Below are 14,312 nucleotides of genomic sequence, written 5' to 3'. Positions count from 1 at the left end.
CATCTCCCTCCTCCTACTGTCCACCCCCCCTCCCTCCTCCTACTGTCCACCCCCCATCTCCCTCCTCCTACTGTCCACCCCCCCTCCCTCCTCCTACTGTCCACCCCCCATCTCCCTCCTCCTACTCTCCACCCCCTCTCCCTCCTCCTACTGTCCCACTCCCCCTCTCTCCTCCTACTGTCCCACCCCCTTCCCTCCTCCTACTGTCCCACCCCTTCCCTCCTCCTACTGTCCCACCCCCTCTCCCTCCTCCTACTGTCCCACTCCCTCTCTCTCCTCCTACTGTCCCACAACCTCTCCATCCTCCTACTGTCCCACACCCTCTCCCTCCTCCTACTGTCCCACACCCTCTCCCTCCTCCTACTGTCCCAAACCCTCTCCCTCCTCCTACTGTCCCACTCCCTCTCCCTCCTCCTACTGACCCACTCCCCCTCCCACCTCCTACTGTCCAACCCCTCTCCCTCCTCCTACTGTCCACCCCCTCTCCCTCCTCCTACTGTCCCACTCCCTCTCCCTCCTCCTACTGTCCAACCCCCTCTCCCTCCTCCTACTGTCCACCCCCCCTCCCTCCTCCTACTGTCCACTCCCTCTCCCTCCTCCTACTGTCCACCCCCCCTCCCTCCTCCTACTGTCCACTCCCCCTCCCTCCTCCTACTGTCCACACCCTCTCCCTCCTCCTACTGTTCCACTCCCCCTCCCTCCTCCTACTGTCCCACTCCCCCTCCCTCCTCCTACTGTCCCACCCCCCTCTCCCTCCTCCTACTGTCCAACCCCCTCTCCCTCCTCCTACTGTCCACCCCCTCTCCCTCCTCTTACTGTCCCACCCCCCTCTCCCTCCTCCTACTGTCCCACTCCCCCTCCCTCCTCCTACTGTCCCACCCCCCTCTCCCACCTCCTACTGTCCACCCCCTCTCCCTCCTGCTACTGTCCACCCCCTCTCCCACCTCCTACTGTCCCACCCCCCTCTCCCACTTCCTACTGTCCCACCCCCCTCTCCCACCTCCTACTGTCCACCCCCTCTCCCTCCTGCTACTGTCCACCCCCTCTCCCTCCTCCTACTGTCCACCCCCTCTCCCTCCTCCTACTGTCCACCCCCTCTCCCTCCTCCTACTGTCCACCCCCTCTCCCCTCTCCTACTGTCCCACTCCCCCTCCCTCCTCCTACTGTCCACCCCCCTCTCCCTCCTCCTACTGTCCAACCCCCTCTCCCTCCTCCTACTGTCCACTCCGTCTCCCTCCTCCTACTGTCCACCCCCCTCTCCCTCCTCCTACTGTCCCACCCCCACCCTCCTCCTACTGTCCACCCCACATCTCCCTCCTCCTACTGTCCACCCCCCCATCTCCCTCCTCCTACTGTCCCACTCCCTCTCCCTCCTCCTACTGTCCCACTCCCTCTCCCTCCTCCTACTGACCCACTCCCCCTCCCCCCTCCTACTGTCCCACTCCCCCTCCCTCCTCCTACTGTCCCACTCCCTCTCCCTCCTCCTACTGTCCACCCCCCTCTCCCTCCTCCTACTGTCCCACTCCCTCTCCCTCCTCCTACTGTCCACCCCCCATCTCCCTCCTCCTACTGTCCACCCCCCCCCTCCCTCCTCCTACTGTCCACCCCCCCCTCCCTCCTCCTACTGTCCACCCCCCATCTCCCTCCTCCTACTGTCAACCCCCTCTCCCTCCTCCTACTGTCCCACTCCCCCTCCCTCCTCCTACTGTCCCACCCCCCTCCCTCCTCCTACTGTCCCACCCCTTCCCTCCTCCTACTGTCCCACCCCCTCTCCCTCCTCCTACTGTCCCACCCCCTCTCCCTCCTCCTACTGTCCCACTCCCTCTCCCTCCTCCTACTGTCCCACACCCTCTCCCTCCTCCTACTGTCCCACTCCCTCTCCCTCCTCCTACTGTCCCACTCCCTCTCCCTCCTCCTACTGACCCACTCCCCCTCCCTCCTCCTACTGTCCCACTCCCCCTCCCTCCTCCTACTGTCCCACTCCCTCTCCCTCCTCCTACTGTCCCACACCCTCTCCCTCCTCCTACTGTCCAGCCCCCTCTCCCTCCTCCTACTGTCCACCCCCTCTCCCTCCTCCTACTGTCCAACCCCCTCTCCCTCCTCCTACTGTCCACCACCTCTCCCTCCTCCTACTGTCCCACTCCCTCTCCCTCCTCCTACTGTCCAACCCCCTCTCCCTCCTCCTACTGTCCACCCCCTCTCCCTCCTCCTACTGTCCCACTCCCCCTCCCTCCTCCTACTGTCCCACTCCCCCTCCCTCCTCCTACTGTCCAACCCCCTCTCCCTCCTCCTACTGTCCACTCCCTCTCCCTCCTCCTACTGTCCCACCCCCCTCTCCCTCCTCCTACTGTCACACTCCCCCTCCCTCCTCCTACTGTCCCACCCCCTCTCCCTCCTCCTACTGTCCCACCCCCTCTCCCTCCTCCTACTGTCCCACTCCCCCTCCCTCCTCCTACTGTCCACCCCCCTCTCCCTCCTCCTACTGTCCAACCCCCTCTCCCTCCTCCTACTGTCCACTCCCTCTCCCTCCTCCTACTGTCCACCCCCCTCTCCCTCCTCCTACACTCCCACCCCCTCTCCCTCCTCCTACTGTCCCACCCCCCTCTCCCTCCTCCTACTGTCCCACCCCCTCTCCCTCCTCCTACTGTCCCACCCCCCTCTCCCTCCTCCTACTGTCCAACCCCCTCTCCCTCCTCCTACTGTCCACTCCCTCTCCCTCCTCCTACTGTCCACCCCCCTCTCCCTCCTCCTACTGTCCCACCCCCTCTCCCTCCTCCTACTGTCCACCCCCTCTCCCTCCTCCTACTGTCCACCCCCTCTCCCTCCTCCTACTGTCCACCCCCTCTCCCTCCTCCTACTGTCCCACCCCCCTCTCCCTCCTCCTACTGTCCACCCCCTCTCCCTCCTCCTACTGTCCACCCCCTCTCCCTCCTCCTACTGTCCCACCCCCCCCTCCTCCTACTGTCCCACCCCCCCTCTCCCTCCTCCTACTGTCCACCCCCTCTCCCTCCTCCTACTGTCCCACTCCCCCTCCCTCCTCCTACTGTCCACCCCCCTCTCCCTCCTCCTACTGTCCATCCCCCTCTCCCTCCTCCTACTGTCCACTCCCTCTCCCTCCTCCTACTGTCCCACCCCCTCTCCCTCCTCCTACTGTCCACCCCCCTCTCCCTCCTCCTACTGTCCCACCTCCACCCTCCTCCTACTGTCCACCCCCCATCTCCCTCCTCCTACTGTCCACCCCCCATCTCCCTCCTCCTACTGTCCCACTCCCTCTCCCTCCTCCTACTGTCCACCCCCTCTCCCTCCTCCTACTGTCCAACCCCCCATCTCCCTCCTCCTACCGTCCCACCCCCTCTCCCTCCTCCTACTGTCCCACCCCTTCTCCCTCCTCCTACTGTCCCACCCCCCTCCCTCCTCCTACTGTCCCACTCCCTCTCCCTCCTCCTACTGTCCAACCCCCCCTCCCTCCTCCTACTGTCCCACCCCCCTCTCCCTCCTCCTACTGTCCCACTCCCTCTCCCTCCTCCTACTGTCCCACTCCCTCTCCCTCCTCCGACTGTCCCACCCCCTTTCCCTCCTCCTACTGTCCAACCCCCTCTCCCTCCTCCTTCTGTCTTACGCCCTCTCCCTCCTCCTACTGTCCCACCCCCTCTCCCTCCTCCTACTGTCCCACTCCCCCTCCCTCCTCCTACTGTCCACCCCCCTCTCCCTCCTCCTACTGTCCAACCCCCTCTCCCTCCTCCTACTGTCCACTCCCTCTCCCTCCTCCTACTGTCCACCCCCCTCTCCCTCCTCCTACTGTCCCACCCCCTCTCCCTCCTCCTACTGTCCACCCCCCTCTCCCTCCTCCTACTGTCCCACCTCCACCCTCCTCCTACTGTCCACCCCCCATCTCCCTCCTCCTACTGTCCACCCCCCATCTCCCTCCTCCTACTGTCCCACTCCCTCTCCCTCTTCCTACTGTCCACCCCCTCTCCCTCCTCCTACTGTCCCACCCCCCATCTCCCTCCTCCTACCGTCCCACCCCCTCTCCCTCCTCCTACTGTCCCACCCCCTCTCCCTCCTCCTACTGTCCCACCCCCCTCCTTCCTCCTACTGTCCCACCCCCCATCTCCCTCCTCCTACCGTCCCACCCCCTCTCCCTCCTCCTACTGTCCCACCCCCTCTCCCTCCTCCTACTGTCCCACTCCCTCTCCCTCCTCCTACTGTCCAACCCCTCTCCCTCCTCCTACTGTCCCACTCCCTCTCCCTCCTCCTACTGTCCCACTCCCTCTCCCTCCTCCTACTGTCCCACCCCCCCTCCCTCCTCCTACTGTCCCACCCCCCTCCCTCCTCCTACTGTCCCACTCCCTCTCCCTCCTCCTACTGTCCCACCCCCATCTCCCTCCTCCTACTGTCCACCCCCCATCTCCCTCCTCCTACTGTCCCACTCCCTCTCCCTCCTCCTACTGTCCAACCCCCTCTCCCTCCTCCTTCTGTCTTACGCCCTCTCCCTCCTCCTACTGTCCCACCCCCTCTCCCTCCTCCTACTGTCCCACTCCTTCTCCCTCCTCCTACTGTCCCACTCCCTCTCCCTCCTCCTACTGTCCCACCCCCTCCCTCCTCCTACTGTCCCACTCCCTCTCCCTCCTCCTACTGTCCCACCCTCCTCCCTCCTCCTACTGTCCCACCCCCTTTCCCTCCTCCTACTGTCCCACTCCCTCTCCCTCCTCCTACTGTCCCACTCCCTCTCCCTCCTCCTACTGTCCCACTCCCTCTCCCTCCTCCTACTGTCCCACTCCCTCTCCCTCCTCCTACTGTCCCACTCCCTCTCCCTCCTCCTACTGTCCCACTCCCTCTCCCTCCTCCTACTGTCCCACCCCCCTCTCCCTCCTCCTACTGTCCCACTCCCTCTCCCTCCTCCTACTGTCCCACACCCTCTCCCTCCTCCTACTGTCCCACTCCCTCTCCCTCCTCCTACTGTCCCACTCCCTCTCCCTCCTCCTACTGTCCACCCCCTCTCCCTCCTCCTACTGTCCCAAACCCTCTCCCTCCTCCTACTGTCCCACCCCCCTCCCTCCTCCTACTGTCCCACCCCCTCTCCCTCCTCCTACTGTCCCACTCCCTCTCCTTCCTCCTACTGTCCACCCCCTCTCCCTCCTCCTACTGTCCCACTCCCTCTCCCTCCTCCTACTGTCCACCCCCCTCTCCCTCCTCCTACTGTCCCACTCCCTCTCCCTCCTCCTACTGTCCCACTCCCTCTCCCTCCTCCTACTGTCCCACACCCTCTCCCTCCTCCTAATGTCCCACCCCCTCTCCCTCCTCCTACTGTCCCACTCCCTCTCCCTCCTCCTACTGTCCCACCCCCCTCCCTCCTCCTACTGTCCCACACCCTCTCCCTCCTCCTACTGTCCCACACCCTCTCCCTCCTCCTACTGTCCCACCCCCTCTCCCTCCTCCTACTCTCCCACTCCCTCTCCCTCCTCCTACTGTCCCACTCCCTCTCCCTCCTCCTACTGTCCCACCCCCCATCTCCCTCCTCCTACTGTCCCACTCCCTCTCCCTCCTCCTACTGTCCCACTCCCTCTCCCTCCTCCTACTGTCCCACTCCCTCTCCCTCCTCCTACTGTCCCGCTCCCTCTCCCTCCTCCTACTGTCCCACTCCCTCTCCCTCCTCCTAATGTCCCACCCCCTCTCCCTCCTCCTACTGTCCCACCCCCTCTCCCTCCTCCTACTGTCCCACACCCTCTCCCTCCTCCTACTGTCCCACTCCCTCTCCTTCCTCCTACTGTCCACCCCCCTCTCCCTCCTCCTACTGTCCACCCCCCATCTCCCTCCTCCTACTGTCCCACCCCCTCTCCCTCCTCCTACTGTCCACCCCCCATCTCCCTCCTCCTACTGTCCCACACCCTCTCCCTCCTCCTACTGTCCCACCCACCTCCCTCCTCCTACTGTCCCACCCCCTCTCCCTCCTCCTACTGTCCCACTCCCTCTCCCTCCTCCTACTGTCCCACTCCCTCTCACTCCTCCTACTGTCCCACCCCCTCTTCCTCCTACTGTCCCACCCCCCTCCCTCCTCCTACTGTCCCACCCCCTCCCTCCTCCTACTGTCCCACACCCCCTCCCTCCTCCTACTGTCCCACTCTCTCTCCCTCCTCCTACTGTCCCACCCCCCTCCCTCCTCCTACTGTCCCACCCCCTCTCCCTCCTCCTACTGTCCCACTCCCTCTCCCTCCTCCTACTGTCCCACTCCCTCTCCCTCCTCCAACTGTCCACCCCCTCTCCCTCCTCCTACTGTCCCACTCCCTCTCCCTCCTCCTACTCTCCCACACCCCATCTCCCTCCTCCTACTGTCCCACTCCCTCTCCCTCCTCCTACTGTCCACCCCCTCTCCCTCCTCCTACATTCCCACACCCTCTCCCTCCTCCTACTGTCCCACCCCCTCTCCCTCCTCCTACTGTCCCACCCCCTCCTCTCCCTTACAAAACTGCTGCTGTCATCCCCCTCCTCAAAAAAACCACCACAACCCCTCGGGATTTGCCCATTTTGAACACTGCTTTATTCCTTCAGCCTTTTCTCTCCTAGGCCCCTGCCCACCTTTCCCTGTATGACTCCCTCCTTTGGTCATGTTCCTGTCCCGATCAGGGCATTGGAACATCCCTCATTAAAACCACAAAGGGCATTCTCTGTGACTGTGGCTGTGGGACACTGTCCTTTCTCATCCCGCTTGACCTCTCCTCAGCATTCAATGTCGGTGACCTTCCCATTTTGCTTCCATGTTTTTCCATGGTCTAACAGTGGGACTGCTCCCTCTGATGTGAGCACAGCAACAGCGTCTGTAAGTAGTAGCTTCTCTTCCCACCACCATTTCAGGAGTCCCCCAAGTTATCCATCCTTGACCCCCTTCCCATCTCTAGCTACGTGCTGACCTTCAATGACATCGTCTACATTCATGGGACCAGATACATGTTCACTGATGATGCCCAGATGTAGATCTCCTCCACTTCTCTTAACTGCTGCCACCCCACTGCTATATATTGTATATACCTCAGAGCAATGCAGAGATGACACCAGTTTCTTAGTGTACAACTGGTTTATTTACAAGAGTTTTAAAACATCTCTGCAATCACAAAATGTCCGCACCCCATGCTAACTGCTCAGCTTCTAAGGCTTGTCTGGTGTCTGCTCACTTTGCTCAGAGTCCACACCCAGGCTTAACTAATCAAGCACAGTGAGCATAGATCAGTTACCAGGCTTACATAATCAAACAGAGAACAAATGAACAATTAAACACTCTACCTGCCTCTGTACTATTAGATTCCTGTCAGACATCGAATCTTTGGAGTGCTGGACTTTTTAGGGCTAACATTGGGAATACTGAATTTTGTGTGTTTGGATACGCACTGCGCACTCCCAGAACTCAACTTCAATCTCCCACCATGTCACTGTTGCCAACCCTCCAGGATTGGCCTGGAGTCTCTAAGAGTTGAAGATCAATCTCCAGGTCACTGCTGTGTGCAACCCTGGAGAAAAATCATTAGGACATTAAAAGGGATATCTATATTTTACATTTCCTTTGAACATTTCTCTTTACCGGATGTAAAAATATTGAAAATGGCAGAAGAAAAGGTTGTTTGGCTGATGGTCAAGTATCATCCAATTGGGTAATGAATTGTTTTGCTTTCCAATTGGTGTAGGAAGTCAGTACGTCACAAGGATGGACACGTTGACTGACTAATGGCTGGAGGTAAGTGGGAGTTAGTCTTGTGATGGAATCTCCAGGAATATATTTAATCGCGGTTGGCTAGAAATCCTAAGTGTCTATCTCAGGATGGACCAGAATCTTCACAACCTTGGCTTCCGAACTGACTCCACGTGAAGATCCCAAACCCCACAGCCTCACAAGAAAAGCCCGGCTTCTACCTTGATAACATTGTCCACCTCTGCCTCAGCCCTGCCTGTGCTGAAACTTCCACCTACAGCTTTGTCACATTTAAACTCAGCTGTTCCAAAATTCTTCTCACCAGCCTGGCAGCCTCCACCCTCCACAAACAGCTGTGAATGACCTATTGCCTAGCCGGCGCCCAGACCCTGCCTGTCCTTGCTGCCAGTATACCAACTCAAAAACGTCAGCCTTGCATTTAAGTCCTTCCACAGTCTTGCCACTTCCCTTTTCTGTAACTTTCTCCACCAACGTTAAGGCATCTCGGAAACCTAGGCCTAGAATTTCAATGATGCTGCGCCTGTTTTCCAGGCGTCGAGTGGGCACCTAATCTCCCAACGTGGTGAGCAGGAAGCACGCCCCCTCCCACCTCGCAACACCCACCCGCTCCCCCCCACCCCCCCACCCCACCTTACTGGGCAAAAAAGCAGACACCTGCCAAATTGGTCAAGGTGAAATAGGCACATAGGGCTGTGGCACACATACAAACAAAGGCCTGAATGCCTTTTTGAGGCTTCGCCTCCTCCAGTATTGGTTTGGGCGGTTAGTCCCGGACCAGCTGCTTTCAGGAAAACTACATACAGGCCTAACAGGAGGTCCCTAAATCGGTCACCATAGGTCTCCACCAAAACGAGGTCCTTAAAGGAACTTATCCTGAATACATCTCCCCACCTGATCACCACCTCCCGCCTCCATATCCCGATTAGCCCCTCATCCTGATCGGCCCTTTTCTCCTCCTCATGCATCCCCACCACCCACTCCAGCTCCCCTCCCGTCTTTCCCAGGGAGCTGCCCAGGGAATGGGCAGCAGGTGACAAAAGCCGCCCGGTCTCCTTCAAATGAAGTCCGAGGCCCAATATTTGGCTCACTTCAGGGCCTAATGGTTCAGGATTGTTCCTTGCGCCCCGACTTAGGGTTGCCAACCCTCCAGGGTTAGTCTGGAGTCTCCAGCAATTCAAAATCAATCTCCAGGACACTGCTGTGTACAATCCTGGAAGAAAAGCATTGGGACATTCAAAAAAAAATGTTTTTGTTTGTCATTTTATTTGAACTTTTCCCTTTACCAGATATAAAAATATTGAAAATGGGAAATAAAGACTGTTTGGCTGACAGTCAAGCATCATCCAATTGGGCAATGAGTCTTATTGCTTTCCAATTGGCGTAGGGTAGGCAGTGTGTCACAAGGATGGATGTGTTGGCCAACTAATGATTGGAGCGTGGGGTAAATCATGTGATAAAACCTCCAGGAATACAGTTAATCACAATTGGCAACCCTATGCCTCATTCAGTCATCAATATTTTAACCTTGTTCATGCAACTATAATATATATATGTCCACCAGATGGCAGCATTACACAGATTTCTGAATTATTTGTGGAAAGCGAATATACATGCAGTTAATCTGCCTTTATTATGGATTTTTTGCACATTAGAGAATATTTCTACACAAAACAATGCTAAATACATCCCTGATGTGCTAAACACAGATTAACAGACTGCAAGCTTATTACATATGGATTATGGGTGTATTTCATTTTAATAACGTTTAAAATCTAATTTATGTTGTTAATCATTGTTGGCTTCCCTTTGTAAAGTTTTGAGACCAAATGAAATTGAATTCTGTGTTTGCACTGATATTTAATAATTAACATCCTACTTCATTATTACCTATCTGGTCTAATTTACCATAGGATCTTACGTGAAAGACATTAAATTTGGTTTGACAGATTAAAGACAGAAAGCATCTTTGCAAATCTGGTGCTTAAATCTCAAATGTCAAAACGTCATGTGGGTGGAAAATTCCCTACAAACTAATCAGGAAATCCTCATGTAGCAGGTACCTTTTATTGACTGAGAAATTGTTGATTTCCAGGTAGCATATGCACAGTCTTGGAACAGTTTGCAAATTTGATGCAGGATTTGGACAACTGAAATGCTTTTAATCCATCAGTGCATTATTTACATAGGGTTTGGGAATTATCAATGTGATGTAGCATTCGTTCAATTCCCTAAAAATAGGAGCATCAGAGGGAAGACTCACTGAGCCCAGACTAAATGGCTAAATGGCAGAATAGTGAGGGCTCACACCCGGCGTCACTAGCATTTCCTGTGAATACTGTTTCTTGGCAGGAAGTATGACCGATAATGTTCCCTTTAAATGCGTCATCTTCACACAAGTCAGGTAATCATTCCTGGACAGGTGGCCATACAGCCCCATCAAGTCCATAGAGCAATCCTGTCAGTCCAATTCCCTCGGTCTATCCCCATAGACCTGTAAGGCTATTTCTCTCAAGTGCCCATTTAAATTCCTTTTGAAATCACGGTCCCTGCTTGTAGGCAGCGAATTCCAAGTCAATCCACTGCGTTAAAAAAAAAGTTCTTCACATTTCTACACCCCTGCGCCTCACCTTGCCCAAAATCTTATATTTGCGTCCCCCTCATCCTCGTGCCATTAGTTTCTGGGAACGGCCTTCCTATGTCTATTTTACCTAAACCAGTCATAAACTTGTACACCTGTTTCAAATCTCCCCTCAATCCCTCATCTCTCTTGCTAGGAGGATTACAAATGAAACATGAACCAACCACAAACATGCTGAGGACTGTTGAGCCACCTCAGCGGAAGAACTAAGGTCATTATTGACTGATTTTCTAACTCCAATCCCAAATATTTAGGAAACCTGCCAGAAAAACTAATGCTCATGCGAAGGTTTCATTTTGTGCACGATGCTAATCTGGGACTGATTCACAGAAATGTTTCAACACAAACACCTGTAATATTCCAGTTTTCCATTTTGTTCTAATGTGGCACTGACATCAAAGCAACGTGTAACCAAAATAATCATTGCTATGCCTGAACTCCCTTACCCTCCCACGTGTCCAAGTTACAGATGTGACCATGGCTTGTTGGGAGTGCTCTGGCCTCACTGAAAAGGTTACGTTAAGCCATGTTCTAGAGTCTTGAAGACAAAACCTAGGCTGATAACCCAAAGCCATACTGAGGAGGTGCCATCATTCAGATGAGATGTTTAAACTAGGGTCTTTTCAATCCTCTTAGGTGGAGGTAAAACGCTCTGAACCATTATTCGAAGGGCAGTTCTACCAAGTGCTCTGGTCAATATTTAGCCTTCAACCAACAGTTTTTAAAAAATTTTATTTGGTCATGATCACATTCTGGTTTGTGGGTTCTCGCTGTGTGCAAATTGGCTGCCGCACCTCTCTACAGTTCAGAAGTATTTAATTGGCTGTAAAATCTTTTGGATTGTCTCGAGGGTTTGAAAGATGCTGTTACAGTGCAAATCTTTTCCTTGAACTGCCTGAAAGGTGGCGGCTGTGTAACAGAGGGGTTGGGGGGGGGTGGGGAAGAGAGGGGAGGGAGCGGTGGATGTCTCATTATGAAGAGGGCTTTGTAGAGACACTACTCTCATTTCATGTCACCCCTAGCTCTCACCTTCTGATGCCTTGGTTTTGCTGAAGGATTACAGCAGAACAGTTCCTTCATTCTTCTGGGCTTGTCTGCCTCTTCAAAGCTGCTCCCACTTCTTGTTCTGCTGCAGGGATCTTGTAATCCTGCTGATGCACTGCCAGCATTCCCCTTGCTCCCCCTCAATGATGGGAATCTAGCTTGGAGACTCCACGGCGTGGGAAATGATCCCCGATATAGGGTTATGTCCTGTCATGATTTTATCCCATGGATAGAAATCCAGCCCTAAGTTACTCATGCTTTATCTGAAGTTCATCTTTTGCATTCAAGAGAACTGTCTGCTATCCAAAAGAGAAAAATTATAGAACAACCCCTTTTAAAGGTTTCATAAACCGTTTACTGCCTCCAGTCTGGGACACCTTGTTCTGGATTTATGTCTTGTTTAAGGAAGGCTGAGTTGGTGAAATGAGGCAACTACACACAAATACCACACACACAATTCCCAAGCATTCCAGGATGAACTAAAGATGGGGGAAAGCTGCATATGCAGGAATAAACTGCATTCACAGAATGAGAAACATCCCCAATGCAGTCAGGGAAATTCAATGCTTTGCTGGTTTCAGTCATGTTTAAATTAATTATTTTTATTCATTCATGGGATGTGGGCATCGCTGACTAGGTGATTTATTACCCATCCCTAATTGTTCAGAGGGCATTTTTTAAGAGTCTGGAGTCCCACATAGGCTAGGACAGCAGATTTCCTTCCCTAAAGGACATTAGTGAACCAGGTAGGTTTTTTTCATGGTTTCATGATCATTAGGCTTTAAATTCCAGATTTTTATTGAACTCAAATTCCACCATCTGCTGTGGTGTGATTTGAACCTGGGTCCCCAGAGCATTACCCTGGGTCTGTGGATTACCAGCAACAATACCAATGGGCCACCACCTCCCCATGTAACCCAACCAGTAAATATAAGAAACTCAAGGTTTAAATGAAGTACAAAATTTTAACAGGATGGCTTTTATATTTTGCACTGTACTTTTTGAGACAGGAAACTTTTTGGTACAGGCAGGAAAACATCTTATTTACCTAAACAGAAAGGACAAAAATTGTCATCAGCTACTTCATTCAGAATAAAAGGGGAACAAGTGGAACACCTAGAGAAAATAATCACTCCAAATCAACAAAACCTTCAGCTTATTCTTCAGTGAGTTAGTTATCAGTTCACTTTGATAATGTTTTGATAATGTATGGTTCAAGCTGAAAACAGTTGCATTTTTAAAATCAAGAATGCTTTATTAAGACTTAACAAATTACAGCTAAGAGAAAAATACATTTTGAAATTTTATCTACTTTTTTGACCATTTTGCAGTAATACAATTTCAAATTTTCACAGTGAGATCAATGGACAAATCCAGCTGGTGTGTGAAGTAACATATATGGCAAAGCAAACAAATACAAGATAAAATTATCCTGCATTCAACAGATTTATATGAAGGCATTTTATCTGAATATTTGGAGAGGCCAGTAATCTTTCACGACAGTTCGGATTCAACATAGGAAAACTTTCAATGTCACTGATAACTAATTTTATCCAAATTGTGATGGTTCATTCCTGATTAATAATAGTGTTGCCTATTCAATAAATAGTTAAATAAATCACTTTGTCATAAATTAGTAAGCACTGAATAATCTTCTGCATCATGTTTAAAGTCAGCGGACATCACGTGTAATCGCATACTGAATGACATGTCCTAAAACACATTGCTAGCAATCTTTGCAAGCAATACGTTGGCAGAGTTTTAAGATGACAGGGAAGTTATGGATGGCAAACTGCCTTTGAGCAGTTACAGAAAATCAGACTCCGAGATGGCAGTAGGACGCATATCATCTGCAAAAGTTACAACACTTTTTGAAGGGTTCCTATGATGTACATTTTTCTGAGATTCAACATTGCACATTATCCAGGATTACTACAGTCTACTTCTCAATTAAAGCAGCTTAGTTTAAATGATCTGATCATTCGATCTTTTGAACACCATAGTCCCACTCTGTTGTGTCACTTTTGTTACGTAATGTGAGTCGTTGGTTAATTCTATTTTTTTTGTTTGAATTCTCAGGAATAGCCTGTGTTAAAATCTCATAAAGCCGCCAGAGTTAACTTGCATTTTGACATCGCAGGATTTTATGTAAAACACCACAACACCCAAATTATGCAGGACATGGAATTATGTTGGTTACCATTCTGCAATGGATTATTAGTGAAAGAGTTAAAGCTAGGTAGCAGTTTGCCCTCCCTTCCATCTTGACAATGAAGGCTGAAATGTCTCCCAATCAAATTATGAAAAAGATTTGTGTCCTGATTATTTTGTTCATTTTTTGTGTGGGTTCTCTGAGGGGATTCAGAGCGAGAGAATGATGGATGCAGAACCAACGTTTTCCTACTGAACCCCAAGAGACCCAACTTAGAAGAGGTGAAATGATTCTGAAGAAAGGAACAGTGTGAGGTTAAAATTAAGAAACACTGGCTAGCTGTTACTACCTTATTTCAGAATCTTATAATTTTTCCATGTACAATGGATACTATTTGTGTGCTGAAATTAGTCCAAAATCAACATGTGCGATATGCAAGCACACATTGTGTGCAAACGTTTAAACTCAAATGGACCACAAAACCATTTAATTTGCACCTATTATCCTGGTTTCTGCTACAAACATTAATCAAATGTGTCTCTGAGGTAAAGTGACTCGGAGGTATGAGAAACGACTGTGCACTTCTCAAAAATTGGGAGTGTTTTACGTCAGAATTGGTGGCCCAGGAAAAATGGAGCTATTCAGACACTTTTAAAGGAAGGGGGATAGAGGCTGCCAAGGAAAAAGGGTGTGTCACAAGAGTCAGACATGTGGGTTGTTGAAGGAAGAAGGACAACACGTCTTATTCTGAAAGCAAGGCACAACGTGACATAGAG

This window comes from Carcharodon carcharias, chromosome 26, assembly GCF_017639515.1.
Source record: "Carcharodon carcharias isolate sCarCar2 chromosome 26, sCarCar2.pri, whole genome shotgun sequence".
In the NCBI taxonomy this organism is placed as follows: domain Eukaryota; kingdom Metazoa; phylum Chordata; class Chondrichthyes; order Lamniformes; family Lamnidae; genus Carcharodon; species Carcharodon carcharias.
Note: the sequence above shows the minus strand (reverse complement) of the source record.